This window comes from Cydia fagiglandana, chromosome 21, assembly GCF_963556715.1.
Source record: "Cydia fagiglandana chromosome 21, ilCydFagi1.1, whole genome shotgun sequence".
In the NCBI taxonomy this organism is placed as follows: Eukaryota; Metazoa; Arthropoda; class Insecta; order Lepidoptera; family Tortricidae; genus Cydia; species Cydia fagiglandana.
In genome coordinates this window covers 10,896,439-10,922,252 of record NC_085952.1, presented here as the reverse complement: position 1 = coordinate 10,922,252, position 25,814 = coordinate 10,896,439, and the positions used below count along the sequence as shown (strand labels likewise).

The window sequence follows — 25,814 nt, the reverse complement described above, 5'->3', positions numbered from 1 at the left end:
ATCATTTATGTAGGTAGGTGTGGGAGCGGCAGAAGATATAATCCGCTGTATTTACGCCATCCTTACTTGGTAGATATTCCACCAATTCGCACGAAGCGCTTTGCTTCTACTTTCCTTATGCGCGAATGGAATTCCTTGCCGGCGTCTATATTTCCGTGTTCTTATAACCCGGCAACCTTCAAATCAAGAGTGAACCTTCTGGGCGAGCTCGCTCCATCGTAGGCCACGTCTACGCTTCGGCTAGTCCGTGGCCATGAGTAAGCCCATTCAAAATAAAAAAATTACGCCGGAAAAAAAAATTCGTCACAAATGCAAGGAAGAGAGCATTGTGGTTTATAGTTTGTGCAAAGTTTAATCTCCATGGATTCAATATCATTGCATCATGCTCGCACATGCATCACTCTGAGTATGCAATCAGTACATGTGTGAGATGTGCGAGCGCGACGAATCTCTTACAACAACTGGATTTTAATATATATTTTAGAGCATTAGCTGACTCACGTTAGACCGGGCCGTGTCCGGGCCTGAGCTTCCGGCGCATCGTTTTCTATCGAAAGCTTCACGTGATCGCCTGTCATAGAAAAGTAAACGCCGGAAGCTCCGGCCCGGACACGGCCCGGTCTAACGAGAGTCATTCTTTATTTAGAACAAATTCATACGTTATTCAAAAGTTTATTTAAACATATCGATTATTCAAGATCAAAGTTAAACCAAACTTGAACCTTGAACTGATAGATCAAAAATAACTTCACACTGTTCTAAAACTCTGGAATGCTGTGTCACAGTTAAAATACGGACAAGTGTATCTGTCCTTCACATTGGCGTGTTTAGACATTTGATTAGTGTTTATTGCGATTTTTTTACTGGCTACAATGTGGCGGCCAGCCACACTTATCCCGCAGCCACACTCTTATCTATTATTGCCTTTACATTTAAATTTTGGTGGCGAGTCTCGCTTCTTCCTCGCGTTATCCCGGCGTTTTGCCACGGCTCATGGGAGCCTGGGGTCCGCCTGACAAGTAATCCCAAGAATTGAAGTAAGCACTAGTTTTTACGAAAGCAACTGCCATCTGACCTTTCAACCCCGAGGGAAAACTAGGCTTATAGGATTAGTCCGGTTTCCTCACGATGTTTTCCTTCACCGAAAAGTGACTGGTAAATATCAAATGTTATTTCGTACATAATTTCCGAAAAACTCATTGTTACGATCCGGGGTTTGAGCACCGGTGTGAAGTTAGCAGCCAAAGTTAGCAGCCGCCGATAACCCAACCAAATTAAGAAGTCAAAATTTTTAATGTAAAAAATGTCATAGAAAACCACTAAAAGAGCACCTGATACATGTAATTACAAAGTAAACAGACCGAACAAGACTACAAGTGATGAAAAACTAAAATATGTACATTTTCGTCACAGAACTCATGCTGTCTGTCATATCGCCTAATAAAACGGCAAGCTAGCTCTAGAGGTTTTTAAAACCGGTTCCATGCAGCATGCAGCAAAAGCTGCTGGGATCTATAAGTGATACTCGACCATAAACTTGGAGAAAAGGGGAGACCAAGGCAAACTGAACCCAAAATATTCTAAATAGTTGCAGTATTCAAAGATTTTTACCATGAAGGACGGCAAGCAAGGGATTTTCGACCTATGTGACAGATAGCTACTGTCATAACCTACAAACGATTGTGCGTCGCAAGTTGATACTCGATCGATAAGACTAGTAAATTAACAGAAAATTATAAAATTAAGATTTTCTTACTTAAGTGGCTGATGAGAGCTACAAGTGCTGAAACGGCCAGCAAGAGATTTTTGAAACATGAACTATACAGGTAGATAATCACGCTAAAGAACTGTTGAGAGCTTTATGTGATACTCTACCGCAAACAGTGTGAAAAGGGGATACCAAAGCGAAATGTACCCAAAATATTCTGAAAAGTTGCAGTTTTCAAAGATTTTTACCATGAAGGACGGCAAGCAAGGGATTTTCGACCTATGTGACAGATAGCTACTGTCATAACCTACAAACGATTGTGCGTCGCAAGTTGATACTCGATCGATAAGACTAGTCAATTAACAGAAAATTATAAAATTAAGATTTTCTTACTTAAGTGGCTGATGAGAGCTACAAGTGCTGAAACGGCCAGCAAGAGATTTTTGAAACCTGAACTATACAGCTAGATAATCATGCTAAAGAACTGCTGAGAGCTTTATGTGATACTCTACCGCAAACAGTGTGAAAAGGGGATACCAAAGCGAAATGTACCCAAAATATTCTGAAAAGTTGCAGTTTTCAAAGATTTTTACCATGAAGGACGGCAAGCAAGGGATTTTCGACCTATGTGACAGATAGCTACTGTCATAACCTACAAACGATTGTGCGTCGTAAGTTGATACTCGATCGATAAGACTAGTAAATTAACAGAAAATTATAAAATTAAGATTTTCTTACTTAAGTGGCTGATGAGAGCTACAAGTGCTGAAACGGCCAGCAAGAGATTTTTGAAACATGAACTATACAGCTAGATAATCACGCTAAAGAACTGTTGAGAGCTTTATGTGATACTCTACCGCAAACAGTGTGAAAAGGGGATACCAAAATGAAATGAACCCAAAATATTCTGAAAATTGCAGTTTTCAAAGATTTTTACCTTGAAGGACGGCAAGCAAGGGATTTTCGACCTATGTGACAGATAGCTACTGTCATAACCTACAAACGATTGTGCGTCGCAAGTTGATACTCGATCGATAAGACTAGTCAATTAACAGAAAATTATAAAATTAAGATTTTCTTACTTAAGTGGCTGCTGAGAGCTACAAGTGCTGAAACGGCCAGCAAGAGATTTTTGAAACCTGAACTATACAGCTAGATAATCATGCTAACTAACTGCTGAGAGCTTTAAGTGATACTCGACCGCAAACATTGTGAAAAGGGGATACCAAAGCGAAATGTACCCAAAATATTCTGAAAAGTTGCAGTTTTCAAAGATTTTTTACCATGAAGGACGGCAAGCAAGGGATTTTCGACCTATGTGACAGATAGCTACTGTCATAACCTACAAATGATTGTGCATCGCAAATTGATACTCGATCGATAAGACTAGTCAATTAACAGAAAATTATAAAATTAAGATTTTCTTACTTAAGTGGCTGCTGAGAGCTACAAGTGCTGAAACGGCCAGCAAGAGATTTTTGAAACCTGAACTATACAGCTAGATAATCATGCTAAAGAACTGCTGAGAGCTTTAAGTGATACTCGACCGCAAACATTGTGAAAAGGGGATACCAAAGCGAAATGTACCCAAAATATTCTGAAAAGTTGCAGTTTTCAAAGATTTTTTACCATGAAGGACGGCAAGCAAGGGATTTTCGACCTATGTGACAGATAGCTACTGTCATAACCTACAAATGATTGTGCATCGCAAATTGATACTCGATCGATAAGACTAGTAAATTTACAGAAATTTATAAAATTAAGATTTTCTTACTTAAGTGGCTGATGAGAGCTACAAGTGCTGAAACGGCCAGGCGGCGTAGCACGGTCGCGTTTTTATCCCTTATCACCATGCCTGTCACGTTCTAACAAGTATGTTAGTGCGAAAGGGACGCGCATAGTGATAGTCGATAAAAATGGAACCGTGCTGCGCCCGCAGCAAGAGATTTTTGAAACATGAACTATACAGCTAGATAATCACGCTAAAGAACTGCTGAGAGCTTTAAGTGATACTCGACCGCAAACATTGTGAAAAGGGAATACCAAAGGGAAATGTACCCAAAATATTCTGAAAATTTGCAGTTTTCAAAGATTTTTACCATGAAGGACGGCAAGCAAGGGATTTTCGACCTATGTGACAGATAGCTACTGTCATAACCTACAAACGATTGTGCGTCGCAAGTTGATACTCGATCGATAAGACTAGTAAATTAACAGAAATTTATTAAATTAAGATTTTCTTACTTAAGTGGCTGATGAGGACTACAAGTGCTGAAACGGCCAGCAAGAGATTTTAGAAACATGAACTATACAGCTAGATAATCACGCTAAAGAACTGCTGAGAGCTTTAAGTGATACTCTACCGCAAACAGTGTGAAAAGGGGATACCAAAGCGAAATGTACCCAAAATATTCTGAAAAGTTGCAGTTTTCAAAGATTTTTACCATGAAGGACGGCAAGCAAGGGATTTTCGACCTATGTGACAGATAGCTACTGTCATAACCTACAAACGTTTGTGCGTCGCAAGTTGATACTCGATCGATAAGACTAGTCAATTAACAGAAAATTATAAAATTAAGATTTTCTTACTTAAGTGGCTGATGAGAGCTACAAGTGCTGAAACGGCCAGCAAGAGATTTTTGAAACATGAACTATACAGCTAGATAATCACGCTAAAGAACTGTTGAGAGCTTTATGTGATACTCTACCGCAAACAGTGTGAAAAGGGGATACCAAAGCGAAATGTACCCAAAATATTCTGAAAATTGCAGTTTTCAAAGATTTGTAGCATGAAGGACGGCAAGCAAGGGATTTTCGACCTATGTGACAGATAGCTACTGTCATAACCTACAAACGATTGTGCGTCGCAAGTTGATACTCGATCGATAAGACTAGTCAATTCTCAGAAAATTATAAAATTAAGATTTTCTTACTTAAGTGGCTGCTGAGAGCTACAAGTGCTGAAACGGCCAGCAAGAGATTTTTGAAACCTGAACTATACAGCTAGATAATCACGCTAAAGAACTGCTGAGAGCTTTATGTGATACTCTACCGCAAACAGTGTGAAAAGGGGATACCAAAGCGAAATGTACCCAAAATATTCTGAAAATTGCAGTTTTCAAAGATTTGTAGCATGAAGGACGGCAAGCAAGGGATTTTCGACCTATGTGACAGATAGCTACTGTCATAACCTACAAACGATTGTGCGTCGCAAGTTGATACTCGATCGAAAAGACTAGTCAATTAACAGAAAATTATAAAATTAAGATTTTCTTACTTAAGTGGCTGATGAGAGCTACAAGTGCTGAAACGGCCAGCAAGAGATTTTTGAAACCTGAACTATACAGCTAGATAATCATGCTAAAGAACTGCTAAGAGCTTTAAGTGATACTCGACCGCAAACATTGTGAAAAGGGGATACCAAAGCGAAATGTACCCAAAATATTCTGAAAAGTTGCAGTTTTCAAAGATTTGTAGCATGAAGGACGGCAAGCAAGGGATTTTCGACCTATGTGACAGATAGCTACTGTCATAACCTACAAACGATTGTGCGTCGCAAGTTGATACTCGATCGATAAGACTAGTCAATTAACAGAAAATTATAAAATTAAGATTTTCTTACTTAAGTGGCTGCTGAGAGCTACAAGTGCTGAAACGGCCAGCAAGAGATTTTTGAAACCTGAACTATACAGCTAGATAATCATGCTAAAGAACTGCTGAGAGCTTTAAGTGATACTCGACCGCAAACATTGTGAAAAGGGGATACCAAAGCGAAATGTACCCAAAATATTCTGAAAAGTTGCAGTTTTCAAAGATTTGTAGCATGAAGGACGGCAAGCAAGGGATTTTCGACCTATGTGACAGATAGCTACTGTCATAACCTACAAACGATTGTGCGTCGCAAGTTGATACTCGATCGATAAGACTAGTCAATTAACAGAAAATTATAAAATTAAGATTTTCTTACTTAAGTGGCTGCTGAGAGCTACAAGTGCTGAAACGGCCAGCAAGAGATTTTTGAAACCTGAACTATACACCTAGATAATCATGCTAACTAACTGCTGAGAGCTTTAAGTGATACTCGACCGCAAACATTGTGAAAAGGGGATACCAAAGCGAAATGTACCCGAAATATTCTGAAAAGTTGCAGTTTTCAAAGATTTTTACCATGAAGGACGGCAAGCAAGGGATTTTCGACCTATGTGACAGATAGCTACTGTCATAACCTACAAACGATTGTGCATCGCAAATTGATACTCGATCGATAAGACTAGTAAATTTACAGAAATTTATAAAATTATGATTTTCTTACTTAAGTGGCTGATGAGAGCTACAAGTGCTGAAACGGCCAGCAAGAGATTTTTGAAACATGAACTATACAGCTAAATAATCACGCTAAAGAACTGTTGAGAGCTTTATGTGATACTCTACCGCAAACAGTGTGAAAAGGGGATACCAAAATGAAATGTACCCAAAATATTCTGAAAATTGCAGTTTTCAAAGATTTTTACCTTGAAGGACGGCAAGCAAGGGATTTTCGACCTATGTGACAGATAGCTACTGTCATAACCTACAAACGATTGTGCGTCGCAAGTTGATACTCGATCGATAAGACTAGTCAATTAACAGAAAATTATAAAATTAAGATTTTCTTACTTAAGTGGCTGATGAGAGCTACAAGTGCTGAAACGGCCAGCAAGAGATTTTTGAAACCTGAACTATACAGCTAGATAATCATGCTAAATAACTGCTGAGAGCTTTATGTGATACTCTACCGCAAACAGTGTGAAAAGGGGATACCAAAGCGAAATGTACCCAAAATATTCTGAAAAGTTGCAGTTTTCAAAGATTTGTAGCATGAAGGACGGCAAGCAAGGGATTTTCGACCTATGTGACAGATAGCTACTGTCATAACCTACAAACGATTGTGCGTCGCAAGTTGATACTCGATCGATAAGACTAGTCAATTAACAGAAAATTATAAAATTAAGATTTTCTTACTTAAGTGGCTGATGAGAGCTACAAGTGCTGAAACGGCCAGCAAGAGATTTTTGAAACATGAACTATACAGCTAGATAATCACGCTAAAGAACTGTTGAGAGCTTTATGTGATACTCTACCGCAAACAGTGTGAAAAGGGGATACCAAAGCGAAATGTACCCAAAATATTCTGAAAATTGCAGTTTTCAAAGATTTGTAGCATGAAGGACGGCAAGCAAGGGATTTTCGACCTATGTGACAGATAGCTACTGTCATAACCTACAAACGATTGTGCGTCGCAAGTTGATACTCGATCGATAAGACTAGTCAATTAACAGAAAATTATAAAATTAAGATTTTCTTACTTAAGTGGCTGCTGAGAGCTACAAGTGCTGAAACGGCCAGCAAGAGATTTTTGAAACCTGAACTATACAGCTAGATAATCACGCTAAAGAACTGCTGAAAGCTTTTTGTGATACTCTACCGCAAACAGTGTGAAAAGGGGATACCAAAGCGAAATGTACCCAAAATATTCTGAAAATTGCAGTTTTCAAAGATTTTTACCATGAAGGACGGCAAGCAAGGGATTTTCGACCTATGTGACAGATAGCTACTGTCATAACCTACAAACAATTGTGCGTCGCAAGTTGATACTCGATCGATAAGACTAGTCAATTAACAGAAAATTATAAAATTAAGATTTTCTTACTTAAGTGGCTGATGAGAGCTACAAGTGCTGAAACGGCCAGCAAGAGATTTTTGAAACATGAACTATACAGCTAGATAATCACGCTAAAGAACTGCTAAGAGCTTTAAGTGATACTCGACCGCAAACATTGTGAAAAGGGAATACCAAAGGGAAATGTACCCAAAATATTCTGAAAATTTGCAGTTTTCAAAGATTTTTACCATGAAGGACGGCAAGCAAGGGATTTTCGACCTATGTGACAGATAGCTACTGTCATAACCTACAAACGATTGTGCGTCGCAAGTTGATACTCGATCGATAAGACTAGTCAATTCTCAGAAAATTATAAAATTAAGATTTTCTTACTTAAGTGGCTGCTGAGAGCTACAAGTGCTGAAACGGCCAGCAAGAGATTTTTGAAACCTGAACTATACAGCTAGATAATCACGCTAAAGAACTGCTGAGAGCTTTATGTGATACTCTACCGCAAACAGTGTGAAAAGGGGATACCAAAGCGAAATGTACCCAAAATATTCTGAAAATTGCAGTTTTCAAAGATTTGTAGCATGAAGGACGGCAAGCAAGGGATTTTCGACCTATGTGACAGATAGCTACTGTCATAACCTACAAACGATTGTGCGTCGCAAGTTGATACTCGATCGAAAAGACTAGTCAATTAACAGAAAATTATAAAATTAAGATTTTCTTACTTAAGTGGCTGATGAGAGCTACAAGTGCTGAAACGGCCAGCAAGAGATTTTTGAAACATGAACTATACAGCTAGATAATCACGCTAAAGAACTGTTGAGAGCTTTATGTGATACTCTACCGCAAACAGTGTGAAAAGGGGATACCAAAGCGAAATGTACCCAAAATATTCTGAAAATTGCAGTTTTCAAAGATTTGTAGCATGAAGGACGGCAAGCAAGGGATTTTCGACCTATGTGACAGATAGCTACTGTCATAACCTACAAACGATTGTGCGTCGCAAGTTGATACTCGATCGATAAGACTAGTCAATTAACAGAAAATTATAAAATTAAGATTTTCTTACTTAAGTGGCTGCTGAGAGCTACAAGTGCTGAAACGGCCAGCAAGAGATTTTTGAAACCTGAACTATACAGCTAGATAATCATGCTAACTAACTGCTGAGAGCTTTAAGTGATACTCGACCGCAAACATTGTGAAAAGGGGATACCAAAGCGAAATGTACCCAAAATATTCTGAAAAGTTGCAGTTTTCAAAGATTTTTACCATGAAGGACGGCAAGCAAGGGATTTTCGACCTATGTGACAGATAGCTACTGTCATAACCTACAAACGATTGTGCGTCGCAAGTTGATACTCGATCGATAAGACTAGTCAATTAACAGAAAATTATAAAATTAAGATTTTCTTACTTAAGTGGCTGCTGAGAGCTACAAGTGCTGAAACGGCCAGCAAGAGATTTTTGAAACATGAACTATACAGCTAGATAATCATGCTAACTAACTGCTGAGAGCTTTAAGTGATACTCGACCGCAAACATTGTGAAAAGGGGATACCAAAGCGAAATGTACCCAAAATATTCTGAAAAGTTGCAGTTTTCAAAGATTTTTTACCATGAAGGACGGCAAGCAAGGGATTTTCGACCTATGTGACAGATAGCTACTGTCATAACCTACAAATGATTGTGCATCGCAAATTGATACTCGATCGATAAGACTAGTAAATTTACAGAAATTTATAAAATTAAGATTTTCTTACTTAAGTGGCTGATGAGAGCTACAAGTGCTGAAACGGCCAGCAAGAGATTTTTGAAACATGAACTATACAGCTAGATAATCACGCTAAAGAACTGCTGAGAGCTTTAAGTGATACTCGACCGCAAACATTGTGAAAAGGGAATACCAAAGGGAAATGTACCCAAAATATTCTGAAAATTTGCAGTTTTCAAAGATTTTTACCATGAAGGACGGCAAGCAAGGGATTTTCGACCTATGTGACAGATAGCTACTGTCATAACCTACAAACGATTGTGCGTCGCAAGTTGATACTCGATCGATAAGACTAGTAAATTAACAGAAATTTATAAAATTAAGATTTTCTTACTTAAGTGGCTGATGAGGACTACAAGTGCTGAAACGGCCAGCAAGAGATTTTAGAAACATGAACTATACAGCTAGATAATCACGCTAAAGAACTGCTGAGAGCTTTAAGTGATACTCTACCGCAAACAGTGTGAAAAGGGGATACCAAAGCGAAATGTACCCAAAATATTCTGAAAAGTTGCAGTTTTCAAAGATTTTTACCATGAAGGACGGCAAGCAAGGGATTTTCGACCTATGTGACAGATAGCTACTGTCATAACCTACAAACGATTGTGCGTCGCAAGTTGATACTCGATCGATAAGACTAGTCAATTAACAGAAAATTATAAAATTAAGATTTTCTTACTTAAGTGGCTGATGAGAGCTACAAGTGCTGAAACGGCCAGCAAGAGATTTTTGAAACATGAACTATACAGCTAGATAATCACGCTAAAGAACTGTTGAGAGCTTTATGTGATACTCTACCGCAAACAGTGTGAAAAGGGGATACCAAAGCGAAATGTACCCAAAATATTCTGAAAATTGCAGTTTTCAAAGATTTGTAGCATGAAGGACGGCAAGCAAGGGATTTTCGACCTATGTGACAGATAGCTACTGTCATAACCTACAAACGATTGTGCGTCGCAAGTTGATACTCGATCGATAAGACTAGTCAATTAACAGAAAATTATAAAATTAAGATTTTCTTACTTAAGTGGCTGCTGAGAGCTACAAGTGCTGAAACGGCCAGCAAGAGATTTTTGAAACCTGAACTATACAGCTAGATAATCACGCTAAAGAACTGCTGAAAGCTTTTTGTGATACTCTACCGCAAACAGTGTGAAAAGGGGATACCAAAGCGAAATGTACCCAAAATATTCTGAAAATTGCAGTTTTCAAAGATTTTTACCATGAAGGACGGCAAGCAAGGGATTTTCGACCTATGTGACAGATAGCTACTGTCATAACCTACAAACAATTGTGCGTCGCAAGTTGATACTCGATCGATAAGACTAGTCAATTAACAGAAAATTATAAAATTAAGATTTTCTTACTTAAGTGGCTGATGAGAGCTACAAGTGCTGAAACGGCCAGCAAGAGATTTTTGAAACATGAACTATACAGCTAGATAATCACGCTAAAGAACTGCTAAGAGCTTTAAGTGATACTCGACCGCAAACATTGTGAAAAGGGAATACCAAAGGGAAATGTACCCAAAATATTCTGAAAATTTGCAGTTTTCAAAGATTTTTACCATGAAGGACGGCAAGCAAGGGATTTTCGACCTATGTGACAGATAGCTACTGTCATAACCTACAAACGATTGTGCGTCGCAAGTTGATACTCGATCGATAAGACTAGTAAATTAACAGAAATTTATAAAATTAAGATTTTCTTACTTAAGTGGCTGATGAGGACTACAAGTGCTGAAACGGCCAGCAAGAGATTTTAGAAACATGAACTATACAGCTAGATAATCACGCTAAAGAACTGCTGAGAGCTTTAAGTGATACTCTACCGCAAACAGTGTGAAAAGGGGATACCAAAGCCAAATGTACCCAAAATATTCTGAAAAGTTGCAGTTTTCAAAGATTTTTACCATGAAGGACGGCAAGCAAGGGATTTTCGACCTATGTGACAGATAGCTACTGTCATAACCTACAAATGATTGTGCGTCGCAAGTTGATACTCGATCGATAAGACTAGTCAATTAACAGAAAATTATAAAATTAAGATTTTCTTACTTAAGTGGCTGCTGAGAGCTACAAGTGCTGAAACGGCCAGCAAGAGATTTTTGAAACCTGAACTATACAGCTAGATAATCATGCTAACTAACTGCTGAGAGCTTTAAGTGATACTCGACCGCAAACATTGTGAAAAGGGGATACCAAAGCGAAATGTACCCAAAATATTCTGAAAAGTTGCAGTTTTCAAAGATTTTTTACCATGAAGGACGGCAAGCAAGGGATTTTCGACCTATGTGACAGATAGCTACTGTCATAACCTACAAACGATTGTGCGTCGCAAGTTGATACTCGATCGATAAGACTAGTCAATTAACAGAAAATTATAAAATTAAGATTTTCTTACTTAAGTGGCTGATGAGAGCTACAAGTGCTGAAACGGCCAGCAAGAGATTTTTGAAACCTGAACTATACAGCTAGATAATCATGCTAAAGAACTGCTGAGAGCTTTAAGTGATACTCGACCGCAAACATTGTGAAAAGGGGATACCAAAGCGAAATGTACCCAAAATATTCTGAAAAGTTGCAGTTTTCAAAGATTTTTACCATGAAGGACGGCAAGCAAGGGATTTTCGACCTATGTGACAGATAGCTACTGTCATAACCTACAAACGATTGTGCATCGCAAATTGATACTCGATCGATAAGACTAGTAAATTTACAGAAATTTATAAAATTAAGATTTTCTTACTTAAGTGGCTGATGAGAGCTACAAGTGCTGAAACGGCCAGCAAGAGATTTTTGAAACATGAACTTTACAGCTAAATAATCACGCTAAAGAACTGTTGAGAGCTTTATGTGATACTCTACCGCAAACAGTGTGAAAAGGGGATACCAAAATGAAATGTACCCAAAATATTCTGAAAATTGCAGTTTTCAAAGATTTTTACCTTGAAGGACGGCAAGCAAGGGATTTTCGACCTATGTGACAGATAGCTACTGTCATAACCTACAAACGATTGTGCGTCGCAAGTTGATACTCGATCGATAAGACTAGTAAATTAACAGAAAATTATAAAATTAAGATTTTCTTACTTAAGTGGCTGATGAGAGCTACAAGTGCTGAAACGGCCAGCAAGAGATTTTTGAAACATGAACTATACAGCTAGATAATCACGCTAAAGAACTGTTGAGAGCTTTATGTGATACTCTACCGCAAACAGTGTGAAAAGGGGATACATAAGCGAAATGTACCCAAAATATTCTGAAAATTGCAGTTTTCAAAGATTTGTAGCATGAAGGACGGCAAGCAAGGGATTTTCGACCTATGTGACAGATAGCTACTGTCATAACCTACAAACGATTGTGCGTCGCAAGTTGATACTCGATCGATAAGACTAGTCAATTAACAGAAAATTATAAAATTAAGATTTTCTTACTTAAGTGGCTGCTGAGAGCTACAAGTGCTGAAACGGCCAGCAAGAGATTTTTGAAACCTGAACTATACAGCTAGATAATCACGCTAAAGAACTGCTGAGAGCTTTATGTGATACTCTACCGCAAACAGTGTGAAAAGGGGATACCAAAGCGAAATGTACCCAAAATATTCTGAAAATTGCAGTTTTCAAAGATTTTTACCATGAAGGACGGCAAGCAAGGGATTTTCGACCTATGTGACAGATAGCTACTGTCATAACCTACAAACGATTGTGCGTCGCAAGTTGATACTCGATCGATAAGACTAGTCAATTAACAGAAAATTATAAAATTAAGATTTTCTTACTTAAGTGGCTGATGAGAGCTACAAGTGCTGAAACGGCCAGCAAGAGATTTTTGAAACCTGAACTATACAGCTAGATAATCATGCTAAAGAACTGCTGAGAGCTTTAAGTGATACTCGACCGCAAACATTGTGAAAAGGGGATACCAAAGCGAAATGTACCCAAAATATTCTGAAAAGTTGCAGTTTTCAAAGATTTGTAGCATGAAGGACGGCAAGCAAGGGATTTTCGACCTATGTGACAGATAGCTACTGTCATAACCTACAAACGATTGTGCGTCGCAAGTTGATACTCGATCGATAAGACTAGTCAATTAACAGAAAATTATAAAATTAAGATTTTCTTACTTAAGTGGCTGCTGAGAGCTACAAGTGCTGAAACGGCCAGCAAGAGATTTTTGAAACCTGAACTATACAGCTAGATAATCATGCTAACTAACTGCTGAGAGCTTTAAGTGATACTCGACCGCAAACATTGTGAAAAGGGGATACCAAAGCGAAATGTACCCAAAATATTCTGAAAAGTTGCAGTTTTCAAAGATTTTTACCATGAAGGCCGGCAAGCAAGGGATTTTCGACCTATGTGACAGATAGCTACTGTCATAACCTACAAACGATTGTGCATCGCAAATTGATACTCGATCGATAAGACTAGTAAATTTACAGAAATTTATAAAATTAAGATTTTCTTACTTAAGTGGCTGATGAGAGCTACAAGTGCTGAAACGGCCAGCAAGAGATTTTTGAAACATGAACTATACAGCTAGATAATCACGCTAAAGAACTGCTGAGAGCTTTAAGTGATACTCGACCGCAAACATTGTGAAAAGGGGATACCAAAGCGAAATGTACCCAAAATATTCTGAAAAGTTGCAGTTTTCAAAGATTTTTACCATGAAGGACGGCAAGCAAGGGATTTTCGACCTATGTGACAGATAGCTACTGTCATAACCTACAAACGATTGTGCGTCGCAAGTTGATACTCCATCGATAAGACTAGTAAATTAACAGAAAATTATAAAATTAAGATTTTCTTACTTAAGTGGCTGATGAGAGCTACAAGTGCTGAAACGGACAGCAAGAGATTTTTTAACATGAACTATACAGCTAGATAATCACGCTAACTAACTGCTGAGAGCTTTAAGTGATACTCGACCGCAAACATTGTGAAAAGGGGATACCAAAGCGAAATGTACCCAAAATATTCTGAAAAGTTGCAGTTTTCAAAGATTTGTAGCATGAAGGACGGCAAGCAAGGGATTTTCGACCTATGTGACAGATAGCTACTGTCATAACCTACAAACGATTGTGCGTCGCAAGTTGATACTCCATCGATAAGACTAGTAAATTAACAGAAAATTATAAAATTAAGATTTTCTTACTTAAGTGGCTGATGAGAGCTACAAGTGCTGAAACGGACAGCAAGAGATTTTTTAAAATGAACTATACAGCTAGATAATCACGCTAAAGAACTGTTGAGAGCTTTATGTGATACTCTACCGCAAACAGTGTGAAAAGGGGATACCAAAGCGAAATGTACCCAAAATATTCTGAAAATTGCAGTTTTCAAAGATTTTTACCATGAAGGACGGCAAGCAAGGGATTTTCGACCTATGTGACAGATAGCTACTGTCATAACCTACAAACGATTGTGCGTCGCAAGTTGATACTCGATCGATAAGACTAGTCAATTAACAGAAAATTATAAAATTAAGATTTTCTTACTTAAGTGGCTGATGAGAGCTACAAGTGCTGAAACGGCCAGCAAGAGATTTTTGAAACATGAACTATACAGCTAGATAATCACGCTAAAGAACTGTTGAGAGCTTTATGTGATACTCTACCGCAAACAGTGTGAAAAGGGGATACCAAAGCGAAATGTACCCAAAATATTCTGAAAATTGCAGTTTTCAAAGATTTGTAGCATGAAGGACGGCAAGCAAGGGATTTTCGACCTATGTGACAGATAGCTACTGTCATAACCTACAAACGATTGTGCGTCGCAAGTTGATACTCGATCGATAAGACTAGTCAATTAACAGAAAATTATAAAATTAAGATTTTCTTACTTAAGTGGCTGATGAGAGCTACAAGTGCTGAAACGGCCAGCAAGAGATTTTTGAAACCTGAACTATACAGCTAGATAATCATGCTAAAGAACTGCTGAGAGCTTTAAGTGATACTCGACCGCAAACATTGTGAAAAGGGGATACCAAAGCGAAATGTACCCAAAATATTCTGAAAAGTTGCAGTTTTCAAAGATTTTTACCATGAAGGACGGCAAGCAAGGGATTTTCGACCTATGTGACAGATAGCTACTGTCATAACCTACAAACGATTGTGCATCGCAAATTGATACTCGATCGATAAGACTAGTAAATTTACAGAAATTTATAAAATTAAGATTTTCTTACTTAAGTGGCTGATGAGAGCTACAAGTGCTGAAACGGCCAGCAAGAGATTTTTGAAACATGAACTTTACAGCTAAATAATCACGCTAAAGAACTGTTGAGAGCTTTATGTGATACTCTACCGCAAACAGTGTGAAAAGGGGATACCAAAATGAAATGTACCCAAAATATTCTGAAAATTGCAGTTTTCAAAGATTTTTACCTTGAAGGACGGCAAGCAAGGGATTTTCGACCTATGTGACAGATAGCTACTGTCATAACCTACAAACGATTGTGCGTCGCAAGTTGATACTCGATCGATAAGACTAGTAAATTAACAGAAAATTATAAAATTAAGATTTTCTTACTTAAGTGGCTGATGAGAGCTACAAGTGCTGAAACGGCCAGCAAGAGATTTTTGAAACATGAACTATACAGCTAGATAATCACGCTAAAGAACTGTTGAGAGCTTTATGTGATACTCTACCGCAAACAGTGTGAAAAGGGGATACCAAAGCGAAATGTACCCAAAATATTCTGAAAATTGCAGTTTTCAAAGATTTGTAGCATGAAGGACGGCAAGCAAGGGATTTTCGACCTATGTGACAGATAGCTACTGTCATAACCTACAAACGATTGTGCGTCGCAAGTTGATACTCGATCGATAAGACTAGTCAATTAACAGAAAATTATAAAATTAAGATTTTCTTACTTAAGTGGCTGCTGAGAGCTACAAGTGCTGAAACGGCCAGCAAGAGATTTTTGAAACCTGAACTATACAGCTAGATAATCACGCTAAAGAACTGCTGAGAGCTTTATGTGATACTCTACCGCAAACAGTGTGAAAAGGGGATACCAAAGCGAAATGTACCCAAAATATTCTGAAAATTGCAGTTTTCAAAGATTTTTACCATGAAGGACGGCAAGCAAGGGATTTTCGACCTATGTGACAGATAGCTACTGTCATAACCTACAAACGATTGTGCGTCGCAAGTTGATACTCGATCGATAAGACTAGTCAATTAACAGAAAATTATAAAATTAAGATTTTCTTACTTAAGTGGCTGATGAGAGCTACAAGTGCTGAAACGGCCAGCAAGAGATTTTTGAAACCTGAACTATACAGCTAGATAATCATGCTAAAGAACTGCTGAGAGCTTTAAGTGATACTCGACCGCAAACATTGTGAAAAGGGGATACCAAAGCGAAATGTACCCAAAATATTCTGAAAAGTTGCAGTTTTCAAAGATTTGTAGCATGAAGGACGGCAAGCAAGGGATTTTCGACCTATGTGACAGATAGCTACTGTCATAACCTACAAACGATTGTGCGTCGCAAGTTGATACTCGATCGATAAGACTAGTCAATTAACAGAAAATTATAAAATTAAGATTTTCTTACTTAAGTGGCTGCTGAGAGCTACAAGTGCTGAAACGGCCAGCAAGAGATTTTTGAAACCTGAACTATACAGCTAGATAATCATGCTAACTAACTGCTGAGAGCTTTAAGTGATACTCGACCGCAAACATTGTGAAAAGGGGATACCAAAGCGAAATGTACCCAAAATATTCTGAAAAGTTGCAGTTTTCAAAGATTTTTACCATGAAGGACGGCAAGCAAGGGATTTTCGACCTATGTGACAGATAGCTACTGTCATAACCTACAAACGATTGTGCATCGCAAATTGATACTCGATCGATAAGACTAGTAAATTTACAGAAATTTATAAAATTAAGATTTTCTTACTTAAGTGGCTGATGAGAGCTACAAGTGCTGAAACGGCCAGCAAGAGATTTTTGAAACATGAACTATACAGCTAGATAATCACGCTAAAGAACTGCTGAGAGCTTTAAGTGATACTCGACCGCAAACATTGTGAAAAGGGGATACCAAAGCGAAATGTACCCAAAATATTCTGAAAAGTTGCAGTTTTCAAAGATTTTTACCATGAAGGACGGCAAGCAAGGGATTTTCGACCTATGTGACAGATAGCTACTGTCATAACCTACAAACGATTGTGCGTCGCAAGTTGATACTCCATCGATAAGACTAGTAAATTAACAGAAAATTATAAAATTAAGATTTTCTTACTTAAGTGGCTGATGAGAGCTACAAGTGCTGAAACGGACAGCAAGAGATTTTTTAACATGAACTATACAGCTAGATAATCACGCTAACTAACTGCTGAGAGCTTTAAGTGATACTCGACCGCAAACATTGTGAAAAGGGGATACCAAAGCGAAATGTACCCAAAATATTCTGAAAAGTTGCAGTTTTCAAAGATTTTTTACCATGAAGGACGGCAAGCAAGGGATTTTCGACCTATGTGACAGATAGCTACTGTCATAACCTACAAACGATTGTGCGTCGCAAGTTGATACTCGATCGATAAGACTAGTCAATTAACAGAAAATTATAAAATTAAGATTTTCTTACTTAAGTGGCTGATGAGAGCTACAAGTGCTGAAACGGCCAGCAAGAGATTTTTGAAACCTGAACTATACAGCTAGATAATCATGCTAAAGAACTGCTGAGAGCTTTAAGTGATACTCGACCGCAAACATTGTGAAAAGGGGATACCAAAGCGAAATGTACCCAAAATATTCTGAAAAGTTGCAGTTTTCAAAGATTTTTACCATGAAGGACGGCAAGCAAGGGATTTTCGACCTATGTGACAGATAGCTACTGTCATAACCTACAAACGATTGTGCATCGCAAATTGATACTCGATCGATAAGACTAGTAAATTTACAGAAATTTATAAAATTAAGATTTTCTTACTTAAGTGGCTGATGAGAGCTACAAGTGCTGAAACGGCCAGCAAGAGATTTTTGAAACATGAACTTTACAGCTAAATAATCACGCTAAAGAACTGTTGAGAGCTTTATGTGATACTCTACCGCAAACAGTGTGAAAAGGGGATACCAAAATGAAATGTACCCAAAATATTCTGAAAATTGCAGTTTTCAAAGATTTTTACCTTGAAGGACGGCAAGCAAGGGATTTTCGACCTATGTGACAGATAGCTACTGTCATAACCTACAAACGATTGTGCGTCGCAAGTTGATACTCGATCGATAAGACTAGTAAATTAACAGAAAATTATAAAATTAAGATTTTCTTACTTAAGTGGCTGATGAGAGCTACAAGTGCTGAAACGGCCAGCAAGAGATTTTTGAAACATGAACTATACAGCTAGATAATCACGCTAAAGAACTGTTGAGAGCTTTATGTGATACTCTACCGCAAACAGTGTGAAAAGGGGATACATAAGCGAAATGTACCCAAAATATTCTGAAAATTGCAGTTTTCAAAGATTTGTAGCATGAAGGACGGCAAGCAAGGGATTTTCGACCTATGTGACAGATAGCTACTGTCATAACCTACAAACGATTGTGCGTCGCAAGTTGATACTCGATCGATAAGACTAGTCAATTAACAGAAAATTATAAAATTAAGATTTTCTTACTTAAGTGGCTGCTGAGAGCTACAAGTGCTGAAACGGCCAGCAAGAGATTTTTGAAACCTGAACTATACAGCTAGATAATCACGCTAAAGAACTGCTGAGAGCTTTATGTGATACTCTACCGCAAACAGTGTGAAAAGGGGATACCAAAGCGAAATGTACCCAAAATATTCTGAAAATTGCAGTTTTCAAAGATTTTTACCATGAAGGACGGCAAGCAAGGGATTTTCGACCTATGTGACAGATAGCTACTGTCATAACCTACAAACGATTGTGCGTCGCAAGTTGATACTCGATCGATAAGACTAGTCAATTAACAGAAAATTATAAAATTAAGATTTTCTTACTTAAGTGGCTGATGAGAGCTACAAGTGCTGAAACGGCCAGCAAGAGATTTTTGAAACCTGAACTATACAGCTAGATAATCATGCTAAAGAACTGCTGAGAGCTTTAAGTGATACTCGACCGCAAACATTGTGAAAAGGGGATACCAAAGCGAAATGTACCCAAAATATTCTGAAAAGTTGCAGTTTTCAAAGATTTGTAGCATGAAGGACGGCAAGCAAGGGATTTTCGACCTATGTGACAGATAGCTACTGTCATAACCTACAAACGATTGTGCGTCGCAAGTTGATACTCGATCGATAAGACTAGTCAATTAACAGAAAATTATAAAATTAAGATTTTCTTACTTAAGTGGCTGCTGAGAGCTACAAGTGCTGAAACGGCCAGCAAGAGATTTTTGAAACCTGAACTATACAGCTAGATAATCATGCTAACTAACTGCTGAGAGCTTTAAGTGATACTCGACCGCAAACATTGTGAAAAGGGGATACCAAAGCGAAATGTACCCAAAATATTCTGAAAAGTTGCAGTTTTCAAAGATTTTTACCATGAAGGCCGGCAAGCAAGGGATTTTCGACCTATGTGACAGATAGCTACTGTCATAACCTACAAACGATTGTGCATCGCAAATTGATACTCGATCGATAAGACTAGTAAATTTACAGAAATTTATAAAATTAAGATTTTCTTACTTAAGTGGCTGATGAGAGCTACAAGTGCTGAAACGGCCAGCAAGAGATTTTTGAAACATGAACTATACAGCTAGATAATCACGCTAAAGAACTGCTGAGAGCTTTAAGTGATACTCGACCGCAAACATTGTGAAAAGGGGATACCAAAGCGAAATGTACCCAAAATATTCTGAAAAGTTGCAGTTTTCAAAGATTTTTACCATGAAGGACGGCAAGCAAGGGATTTTCGACCTATGTGACAGATAGCTACTGTCATAACCTACAAACGATTGTGCGTCGCAAGTTGATACTCCATCGATAAGACTAGTAAATTAACAGAAAATTATAAAATTAAGATTTTCTTACTTAAGTGGCTGATGAGAGCTACAAGTGCTGAAACGGACAGCAAGAGATTTTTTAACATGAACTATACAGCTAGATAATCACGCTAACTAACTGCTGAGAGCTTTAAGTGATACTCGACCGCAAACATTGTGAAAAGGGGATACCAAAGCGAAATGTACCCAAAATATTCTGAAAAGTTGCAGTTTTCAAAGATTTGTAGCATGAAGGACGGCAAGCAAGGGATTTTCGACCTATGTGACAGATAGCTACTGTCATAACCTACAAACGATTGTGCGTCGCAAGTTGATACTCCATCGATAAGACTAGTAAATTAACAGAAAATTATAAAATTAAGATTTTCTTACTTAAGTGGCTGATGAGAGCTACAAGTGCTGAAACGGACAGCAAGAGATTTTTTAACATGAACTATACAGCTAGATAATCACGCTAAAGAACTGTTGAGAGCTTTATGTGATACTCTACCGCAAACAGTGTGAAAAGGGGATACCAAAGCGAAATGTACCCAAAATATTCTGAAAATTGCAGTTTTCAAAGATTTTTACCATGAAGGACGGCAAGCAAGGGATTTTCGACCTATGTGACAGATAGCTACTGTCATAACCTACAAACGATTGTGCGTCGCAAGTTGATACTCGATCGATAAGACTAGTCAATTAACAGAAAATTATAAAATTAAGATTTTCTTACTTAAGTGGCTGATGAGAGCTACAAGTGCTGAAACGGCCAGCAAGAGATTTTTGAAACCTGAACTATACAGCTAGATAATCATGCTAAAGAACTGCTGAGAGCTTTATGTGATACTCTACCGCAAACAGTGTGAAAAGGGGATACCAAAGCGAAATGTACCCAAAATATTCTGAAAAGTTGCAGTTTTCAAAGATTTTTACCATGAAGGACGGCAAGCAAGGGATTTTCGACCTATGTGACAGATAGCTACTGTCATAACCTACAAATGATTGTGCGTCGCAAGTTGATACTCGATCGATAAGACTAGTCAATTAACAGAAAATTATAAAATTAAGATTTTCTTACTTAAGTGGCTGCTGAGAGCTACAAGTGCTGAAACGGCCAGCAAGAGATTTTTGAAACCTGAACTATACAGCTAGATAATCATGCTAACTAACTGCTGAGAGCTTTAAGTGATACTCGACCGCAAACATTGTGAAAAGGGGATACCAAAGCGAAATGTACCCAAAATATTCTGAAAAGTTGCAGTTTTCAAAGATTTTTACCATGAAGGACGGCAAGCAAGGGATTTTCGACCTATGTGACAGATAGCTACTGTCATAACCTACAAACGATTGTGCATCGCAAATTGATACTCGATCGATAAGACTAGTAAATTTACAGAAATTTATAAAATTAAGATTTTCTTACTTAAGTGGCTGATGAGAGCTACAAGTGCTGAAACGGCCAGCAAGAGATTTTTGAAACATGAACTTTACAGCTAAATAATCACGCTAAAGAACTGTTGAGAGCTTTATGTGATAATCTACCGCAAACAGTGTGAAAAGGGGATACCAAAATGAAATGTACCCAAAATATTCTGAAAATTGCAGTTTTCAAAGATTTTTACCTTGAAGGACGGCAAGCAAGGGATTTTCGACCTATGTGACAGATAGCTACTGTCATAACCTACAAACGATTGTGCGTCGCAAGTTGATACTCGATCGATAAGACTAGTAAATTAACAGAAAATTATAAAATTAAGATTTTCTTACTTAAGTGGCTGATGAGAGCTACAAGTGCTGAAACGGCCAGCAAGAGATTTTTGAAACATGAACTATACAGCTAGATAATCACGCTAAAGAACTGTTGAGAGCTTTATGTGATACTCTACCGCAAACAGTGTGAAAAGGGGATACCAAAGCGAAATGTACCCAAAATATTCTGAAAATTGCAGTTTTCAAAGATTTGTAGCATGAAGGACGGCAAGCAAGGGATTTTCGACCTATGTGACAGATAGCTACTGTCATAACCTACAAACGATTGTGCGTCGCAAGTTGATACTCGATCGATAAGACTAGTCAATTAACAGAAAATTATAAAATTAAGATTTTCTTACTTAAGTGGCTGCTGAGAGCTACAAGTGCTGAAACGGCCAGCAAGAGATTTTTGAAACCTGAACTATACAGCTAGATAATCACGCTAAAGAACTGCTGAGAGCTTTATGTGATACTCTACCGCAAACAGTGTGAAAAGGGGATACCAAAGCGAAATGTACCCAAAATATTCTGAAAATTGCAGTTTTCAAAGATTTTTACCATGAAGGACGGCAAGCAAGGGATTTTCGACCTATGTGACAGATAGCTACTGTCATAACCTACAAACGATTGTGCGTCGCAAGTTGATACTCGATCGATAAGACTAGTCAATTAACAGAAAATTATAAAATTAAGATTTTCTTACTTAAGTGGCTGATGAGAGCTACAAGTGCTGAAACGGCCAGCAAGAGATTTTTGAAACCTGAACTATACAGCTAGATAATCATGCTAAAGAACTGCTGAGAGCTTTAAGTGATACTCGACCGCAAACATTGTGAAAAGGGGATACCAAAGCGAAATGTACCCAAAATATTCTGAAAAGTTGCAGTTTTCAAAGATTTGTAGCATGAAGGACGGCAAGCAAGGGATTTTCGACCTATGTGACAGATAGCTACTGTCATAACCTACAAACGATTGTGCGTCGCAAGTTGATACTCGATCGATAAGACTAGTCAATTAACAGAAAATTATAAAATTAAGATTTTCTTACTTAAGTGGCTGCTGAGAGCTACAAGTGCTGAAACGGCCAGCAAGAGATTTTTGAAACCTGAACTATACAGCTAGATAATCATGCTAACTAACTGCTGAGAGCTTTAAGTGATACTCGACCGCAAACATTGTGAAAAGGGGATACCAAAGCGAAATGTACCCAAAATATTCTGAAAAGTTGCAGTTTTCAAAGATTTTTACCATGAAGGACGGCAAGCAAGGGATTTTCGACCTATGTGACAGATAGCTACTGTCATAACCTACAAACGATTGTGCATCGCAAATTGATACTCGATCGATAAGACTAGTAAATTTACAGAAATTTATAAAATTAAGATTTTCTTACTTAAGTGGCTGATGAGAGCTACAAGTGCTGAAACGGCCAGCAAGAGATTTTTGAAACATGAACTATACAGCTAGATAATCACGCTAAAGAACTGCTGAGAGCTTTAAGTGATACTCGACCGCAAACATTGTGAAAAGGGGATACCAAAGCGAAATGTACCCAAAATATTCTGAAAAGTTGCAGTTTTCAAAGATTTTTACCATGAAGGACGGCAAGCAAGGGATTTTAGACCTATGTGACAGATAGCTACTGTCATAACCTACAAACGATTGTGCGTCGCAAGTTGATACTCCATCGATAAGACTAGTAAATTAACAGAAAATTATAAAATTAAGATTTTCTTACTTAAGTGGCTGATGAGAGCTACAAGTGCTGAAACGGACAGCAAGAGATTTTTTAACATGAACTATACAGCTAGATAATCACGCTAACTAACTGCTGAGAGCTTTAAGTGATACTCGACCGCAAACATTGTGAAAAGGGGATACCAAAGCGAAATGTACCCAAAATATTCTGAAAAGTTGCAGTTTTCAAAGATTTTTTACCATGAAGGACGGCAAGCAAGGGATTTTCGACCTATGTGACAGATAGCTACTGTCATAACCTACAAACGATTGTGCGTCGCAAGTTGATACTCGATCGATAAGACTAGTCAATTAACAGAAAATTATAAAATTAAGATTTTCTTACTTAAGTGGCTGATGAGAGCTACAAGTGCTGAAACGGCCAGCAAGAGATTTTTGAAACCTGAACTATACAGCTAGATAATCATGCTAAAGAACTGCTGAGAGCTTTAAGTGATACTCGACCGCAAACATTGTGAAAAGGGGATACCAAAGCGAAATGTACCCAAAATATTCTGAAAAGTTGCAGTTTTCAAAGATTTTTACCATGAAGGACGGCAAGCAAGGGATTTTCGACCTATGTGACAGATAGCTACTGTCATAACCTACAAACGATTGTGCATCGCAAATTGATACTCGATCGATAAGACTAGTAAATTTACAGAAATTTATAAAATTAAGATTTTCTTACTTAAGTGGCTGATGAGAGCTACAAGTGCTGAAACGGCCAGCAAGAGATTTTTGAAACATGAACTTTACAGCTAAATAATCACGCTAAAGAACTGTTGAGAGCTTTATGTGATACTCTACCGCAAACAGTGTGAAAAGGGGATACCAAAATGAAATGTACCCAAAATATTCTGAAAATTGCAGTTTTCAAAGATTTTTACCTTGAAGGACGGCAAGCAAGGGATTTTCGACCTATGTGACAGATAGCTACTGTCATAACCTACAAACGATTGTGCGTCGCAAGTTGATACTCGATCGATAAGACTAGTAAATTAACAGAAAATTATAAAATTAAGATTTTCTTACTTAAGTGGCTGATGAGAGCTACAAGTGCTGAAACGGCCAGCAAGAGATTTTTGAAACATGAACTATACAGCTAGATAATCACGCTAAAGAACTGTTGAGAGCTTTATGTGATACTCTACCGCAAACAGTGTGAAAAGGGGATACATAAGCGAAATGTACCCAAAATATTCTGAAAATTGCAGTTTTCAAAGATTTGTAGCATGAAGGACGGCAAGCAAGGGATTTTCGACCTATGTGACAGATAGCTACTGTCATAACCTACAAACGATTGTGCGTCGCAAGTTGATACTCGATCGATAAGACTAGTCAATTAACAGAAAATTATAAAATTAAGATTTTCTTACTTAAGTGGCTGCTGAGAGCTACAAGTGCTGAAACGGCCAGCAAGAGATTTTTGAAACCTGAACTATACAGCTAGATAATCACGCTAAAGAACTGCTGAGAGCTTTATGTGATACTCTACCGCAAACAGTGTGAAAAGGGGATACCAAAGCGAAATGTACCCAAAATATTCTGAAAATTGCAGTTTTCAAAGATTTTTACCATGAAGGACGGCAAGCAAGGGATTTTCGACCTATGTGACAGATAGCTACTGTCATAACCTACAAACGATTGTGCGTCGCAAGTTGATACTCGATCGATAAGACTAGTCAATTAACAGAAAATTATAAAATTAAGATTTTCTTACTTAAGTGGCTGATGAGAGCTACAAGTGCTGAAACGGCCAGCAAGAGATTTTTGAAACCTGAACTATACAGCTAGATAATCATGCTAAAGAACTGCTGAGAGCTTTAAGTGATACTCGACCGCAAACATTGTGAAAAGGGGATACCAAAGCGAAATGTACCCAAAATATTCTGAAAAGTTGCAGTTTTCAAAGATTTGTAGCATGAAGGACGGCAAGCAAGGGATTTTCGACCTATGTGACAGATAGCTACTGTCATAACCTACAAACGATTGTGCGTCGCAAGTTGATACTCGATCGATAAGACTAGTCAATTAACAGAAAATTATAAAATTAAGATTTTCTTACTTAAGTGGCTGCTGAGAGCTACAAGTGCTGAAACGGCCAGCAAGAGATTTTTGAAACCTGAACTATACAGCTAGATAATCATGCTAACTAACTGCTGAGAGCTTTAAGTGATACTCGACCGCAAACATTGTGAAAAGGGGATACCAAAGCGAAATG

At 37.9% G+C, this 25,814-nt stretch overlaps 1 protein-coding gene across 1 annotated transcript in view; it reads left to right on the top strand.

The window, feature by feature from the left end:
- The window catches only part of LOC134675172 (thyrotropin-releasing hormone receptor-like), a 150,255-nt gene that overhangs the window by 91,616 nt on the left and 32,825 nt on the right, over positions 1-25,814 (top strand). The gene's annotated exons all lie outside the window — the stretch shown is intronic.